The sequence below is a fragment of the Zootoca vivipara genome, chromosome 12 (assembly GCF_965207765.1).
Source record: "Zootoca vivipara chromosome 12, rZooViv2.hap1.1, whole genome shotgun sequence".
NCBI lineage: Eukaryota > Metazoa > Chordata > Lepidosauria > Squamata > Lacertidae > Zootoca > Zootoca vivipara.
Genome location: NC_142595.1, coordinates 4,272,395 through 4,278,597, shown reverse-complemented (window position 1 = coordinate 4,278,597; position 6,203 = coordinate 4,272,395). Strand labels below are relative to the sequence as shown.

General features: G+C 40.9%; 1 long non-coding RNA gene across 1 annotated transcript; it reads left to right on the top strand.

Moving 5' to 3' along the window:
• Window positions 1-2,996: 2,996 nt before the first annotated feature.
• Window positions 2,997-3,414, top strand: LOC148683753 (uncharacterized). The gene is made up of 2 exons (XR_015946606.1): window positions 2,997-3,071; window positions 3,270-3,414. It is a non-coding gene; the product is annotated as an uncharacterized LOC148683753 (long non-coding RNA).
• The last annotated feature ends 2,789 nt before the right edge of the window (window positions 3,415-6,203 follow it).

Below are 6,203 nucleotides of genomic sequence, written 5' to 3'. Positions count from 1 at the left end.
ACTCTGAAGCCCCCGAAATCCCTATTTATCTACTTGCATTTTGAGGTGCTTTCGAACTGCTAGGTGGGCAGGAGCTGGGACCGAGCAACGGGAGCTCACCTCGTTGCAGGGATTCGAACCGCTGACCTTCTGATCAGCAAGCCCTAGACTCTGTGCCATTTTAACACCTGCCTGCTTCAGTAAAAGTTACTTCAAACTTTTATCAAGGTCCTGTGCAGAAGTTAAAGAGGGAACAGGTACAGTGGAGACTTGTTTGCCAGTAAGTTTGCCCGTTGTATTTTGCTGTTATTTGATCTATCAAGGGGAAAGGATGCAAAGGCACTCCCTCAACTTCAGCCCATTTCTTTGGAAGCAAGTCCTGCTGTTCCTAGTGCGGCTTTCATCCATTTAAACATCAGGGTTGCAGCCAGTTCCATATTGACTATTTGGGCCTTGATATGTCTGCACCACCACTGTTCTTTCAGCTCATGGTGGGCCGGTTCTTTAACCCTTCCCCGGCTTTTGCCACTGTTTCATTAGAAACAGAAACAGAGCAGTCTCGCCACAAGGCTTTAGGCAAGAGAAGTTATTTTCTGGCAATTTGGATGTCACAGGACATTATGAGACAGATTGATCTCCCTCGCTCCCCCTACTACGTATGGGTCATTTTTTCCTTATTTCCTTAATTGCTGGTTCCTTCACAGTAAAGACGGCGGATCAATTGGGTTAATATAGGAGATTGCTGGGAGGCAGAGTGCCATTGATTCGCCAGCAGGAGCAGAGCCCTGCCTCCCTCAAGTTTTTGGTTCCCTCTTCAACATTCACAGCGGCACTGTTGACATGGTTTTCAATCCTGTCAATCTTCTCCTGCTGAGACTAGATGCAAAGGAATTACGAGTGAGGTTTCCCGCTGGGAAGCGGCAGTAAGCCAATACACACCATTTTAATGTCTGTAATCAGGGCCCCCACAGCCGCTTTCAGCTGGTACACTCTGCGGCCATGCAGCCTTAATGGCAGTTCATTAATAGCTTCTGATCAACCGTACTGGAAGCACAAAATTATATAGAGTGTGGAATTTAACTATTAGGCAATAAACAGAGAAATGTTGCATGATGGATCGCTAAAAGTTAAAGAAAACAATGGACAGACTGTATTAATTTACGGTTCTACTATGATGTGAATAGATGGGCGGGCTCTGTATGGAGACTCTTCATAAAGAGAGCCATCTACAATGTTGCCCAAATTTCAGAGTACTGTAGTAGAGAGAACAACCTGACAAGTCTGAGTCTGTAACACAGTAGCTGTGGCAAGGGAAGGGAAGCTTCTCCTGATGACTGAGGAGGCCCTATTTGACATGTTGCCAGGGGGAGCATCCAAACACCCTTTGAACACTGGGGGGGGGGGGCTAGGAGTCTGTGCCTATGTTCTGTGTGTTTTTTGGTGCCTGTGTCTTTAAAAGAGCTCTCCAAATACAAGGTAGAATACCAGAGGCGAGGCTGGCTCAACACTGGTACATTTTGCTGCCTGAGGCAAAGGGGAAGATGGCGTTCTACCCCCGAGGCATATGCAGAAGGCAATTGGACTGAAAGTTGAATCTTGCTCCACTACTGGTGATAGAACAGTGTATTCCACTGCACTTGAGGCCAGCAGGCTAGCGTAGGCAGTAAAGGGCAGACCACATGGCACTCATAGCTCTGTTTTCTCACCCTACCTCAGCATCTGCTCATAGCTGCCAAGTCTCCCGTATTCCCCGGGAAACCCCCGTTTTTCCAGCTGTCCCCAGCCGAAAAAACGGATTTTATTTGTTTTCCCCCCGGTTTATTCTGGCGCGGCGGCCATTTTGGAACTGGGCGGAGCATGCTCAGAAGCGACTTTTGATGCTGCTTTTTTTTTTTTTTTTTAACAAAAGATCATGTTCAAACATCAACAAAAGATAACAAAAAGGGGAAAGAAAAGACGGGAGAAAAAAAGAGGGGATGGGGAGAACTGTATATATGTAGCCTTATAAATACACACATATATATAGTAAAAAGGTAAGCTTATAGACACTAATTTGAAATACAATTCCATTTCAAAGAGCTTAAAACTTAGCATACCAGATAGTATACCTGATAATGCTAAATGATATAACATAACATAACTAATAACACAAATGAAATAACATAATATAGCAAAATCAGCACCCATAAAATGTATCAAATAAAATGTCATATAAGCTTAGGATTTGGATTACAAATCCTGAGATAAAAGATAGACAAGAAAAACGGAGAATGAAAATTATAAATTGAAAATTGAAGATTACCATAAAAAGAAAAAGAAAAACTTCCCACTGTTCATACATCGCTTTGTTTACATATTTACCAAATTCTTGCTTCTTTTAGATTATCTTTGAATTCCTACTGCTAATTTTAACCTTTTTATTAATTTTTCCCTGTTTCTTAACTTCAATTTAAGCATATCACCAGATGTATATTAAAATTTTCTTTTCTTAAATAATCTTCTACCTGTTTCCATTCCTTAATACATTTCTGTTTGGGGATGTTCCTAATTGCTGTGGTCATTTTATCTAGGTTCATGAATTCGACCAATTTCTCCTGCCACTCATATATTGTCGGCATTTTTTCACCCTTCCAGTTTTTAGCTATCAATAGTCTGGCCGCTGCACTAGCATATGATAGTATATTTCTTTTTCCTTCAGGAATATTTTCTGGGATCATATTCAATAAAAATATTTCTGGATTTTTGGGGAACGTCATTTTCAACATTTTTTTCAATTTTTCATATACTCCGTTCCAAAATTCTTGGATCTTGCCACATTGCCACCAGCAATGGTAATAGTTTCCAATTTTCTCTTTACATTTCCAACATTTGTTGGAATCATTTTTGTATATTTTGGCAATTTTGGCCGGCGTAAGATGCCATCTGTAAACCATTTTAAGAATGTTCTCTTTAATTCCTGAGCACGCCGTAAATTTCATTCCTTCTTTCCAGAGTCTTTCCCATTTATTACTAAATATAGGTCTCCCTAAATCTTGGGCCCAACGTATCATCGTGGTTTTTACCAATTCATCCTTTAATTCCCACTCGAGAAGGTAAGCATAAAATTTTGACATTGGCTTCTCGCCATTTTCCAGTAGTATCTCCTGGAATTTAGATTTATTTTCGGAAAAACCAATTTTCAGATGTTTAGTAAAAAGACTTTGGATCTGGCCATAATGAAGCCAGCTCATGCATTCTTGTTTAAGCTCATGATATGATTTCAATCTTAATTGTTCTCCCTCTCTTTCTAGGATATCCGAATACGTCGGCCATTTACTCTGCCTGAGTTTTCTGAATAATGCAGTTGCTTCCATAGGGGAGGCCCACCAAGGCGTTTTCTGCTCCAAGATATTTTTATATTCGTACCAAATTTTTAATAAAGATCCTTTGAACACATGGTTCTTAAATTCTTTGTATCCGCCTTTTTTTTCTTCTAACAGATACTTGTGCCATCCCTGAGTGTTATTAAACCCTTCTATGTCTAGTATCTCTTTATTCTCCAATTCTACCCATTCTTTTAGCCACACCAAGCCTGCTGACGCATGATACAGTTTTAAGTCTGGGACCCCCCATCCTCCCCTCTCCCTTGTGTCAGTCAGCAATCTGTATTGTATCCTTGGCCTTTTTCTACCCCATATAAATTTGCTCAACCCCTTCCTCCATTTTTCGAATATTTCCTTTTTTTCCACAATTGGGAGCATTTGAAATAAAAATGATAATTTAGGTAATATTACCATTTTGATCGCCGCTATCCTTGCAGAAAACGTCATTTGTAGGTTACCCCATCTTTCTAGCTCTCTCTCTATTTCCTTCCATTTTTTGCCATAATTATTTTCGAATAGGTTTATATTTTTGGCTGTAATTTCGATTCCCAAATACTTCACTTTATTTACGATTTCCCATCCTGATTTTTCTCTCAATTCTTTTATCCCTTTTTCTCTTATATTTTTTGTAATAATTTTCGTTTTATTCATATTTATTTTAAAACCCGAAACTTTTCCATAATCATTTAAGACTTTTTTCAAATGCCCTATTGTCTCTAGAGGATCCTCCAAAATTATAATGACGTCATCTGCAAAGGCTCGCGTTTTATACATGCTTCTTCCCACTTTAATTCCTTTGATCTTTTCACTTTCTTTTATTTCCTTCAATAAACTTTCAATTGTTAGAATAAAAAGGAGGGGGGAGAGTGGACATCCCTGCCGGGTGCCCCTTGATATTTCAATTTCTTGGGAAAGCTCTCCATTTATTATCAAAATTCCTTTTTGTTTTTCATAAATTGAGTTTATACTTCTAAGAAAATTCCCTTCTATTCCTATTTCTTTAATTACTTCTTTCATATATTCCCAATTGACATTGTCGAATGCCTTCTCCGCGTCCAGGAATATCAAGGCGGCTTCCCGACCAGGGTTCCAGTCAAGGTATTCGATCAAATTAATCAGAATTCTGACATTATTATTCATCCTTCTTTTGGGGAGAAATCCTTGTTGTTCTTTTTCTATAATTCTATTTAGCACCTCCTTTAGTCTTTTTGCCATGATTGCTGCGAATATCTTGTAATCGACGTTTAATAGGGATATGGGCCTATAATTCTCGACTGAGTCTATTTTGTCTCCCTTCGGTATGAGGGTTATAAAGGCCTCTTTCCAAGACTGGGGCATTTTCCCTTCTTCCATTATTTTATTAACTACTTTCACGTAAATCTCTCCTATTTCTTCCTTGAGGATTTTGTAGTGTCTACTCGAGAGCCCGTCCGTACCAGGGGACTTCCCTACTTTTAGATTTCCAATTATTTCATGTACCTCTTGCAAGGAAACAGGTTTGTTTAACCTTTCTTTCTCATCCTCACTTATCTTTTTTAACTTGTGTTTTCTAATATATTCTCTTATCATTTTCTCATTAATATGGTCTCCTTTATACAAATTCCCATAATATTTCATGAAGCATTTATGAATATTTTCTCTCTTAACCCAATTTTTCCCATCCATTTTAATATTTGTAATTATTCTTTCATTCTGTTTCTTTTTTAATTGCCAGGCCAATAATTTCCCCACTTTCCCTCCCATTTCAAAATTTCTTTGTTTGGCCCAGTTCCAAAATGGCCACAGCGCAACTTCTGGTGTGGCGGCCATTTTGGAACAGGGCAGAGCAGCATCAAAAGTAGCTTCTGAGCATGCTCCGCCCAGTTCCAAAATGGCGGCAGCGCTACTTCCGGTCTGCTACTTCTGGTCCAGTCCCTTATTTCTCAGGCCGGAACTTGGCAGCTATGCATGATCTGCAGCCTGAGGCCAGCTGCCTCACTCTGCTTCATAGGGCCGGTGCTGACCAGAGGAGATCTTTGAGATCTAAGTAGATCGTGCTACTCTTTGTGGTATCTGTCCAGTAATACATATGGGCTTTGAAAATTGAAGCATGTGGAAACATCTAGAAACAATAAAAAAACCTTTTGGGCCCCTACCCCTGAGCAGGAAAATCTTGTGGTCCCTACAGTTCAATAGTTTTGCTCTGAGGAGAATTGCCGTTATCATACCACCACTTGCTATAGGTTGGGGTGGTACACCACTTTCCCCCGAAACCTTTAATGGACTAAGATTCCACCCAATGCCTTTTCCGCCAAAGGTTGTGACATTCGCTATGTGGATGACAAAACCTTCAAATGGCCCCAATGAGTCTGCAGGGAAATTCCTTCCTGACTCTGCATATGGCAACCATTAATTAACTATAGCAAGGTCAATACACAAGGTACTCGAGAAGGCAAGCAACATGGGCAGGCAGGTGAGACAATAGCATCAAGGGAGGGTGAGCAGGTTGCTCTTCAGCCAACTGTGCTCCCAAACTCAGGTGCAACTGGCTTTTATTTCCAAGTGGTGGACTGGAATGGAAACTTCCATCCTCAAATCATCTGCTCAGTCTCGGCCTCCATGCCTTTCCCTGATTGGGCACAAATTTGACGTTGGCTGGTTATTCTGCCATCCATGGCAGCCACCTGGGGAAGGATCGTATGGCTGGCCTCCCCGGAAATACTTTCTCATCCCCCCAGTGGTGTGAGGGGAAGCCACAACAGGCTGTGCCACTCCAGAGCAGGGTGGCTGTTTCGAGAGGGGCAAGAGAATCACACAGGAGAAAGATCTACAGCAGGCATCCCCAAACTGCGGCCCTCCAGATGTTTTGGCCTACAACTCCCA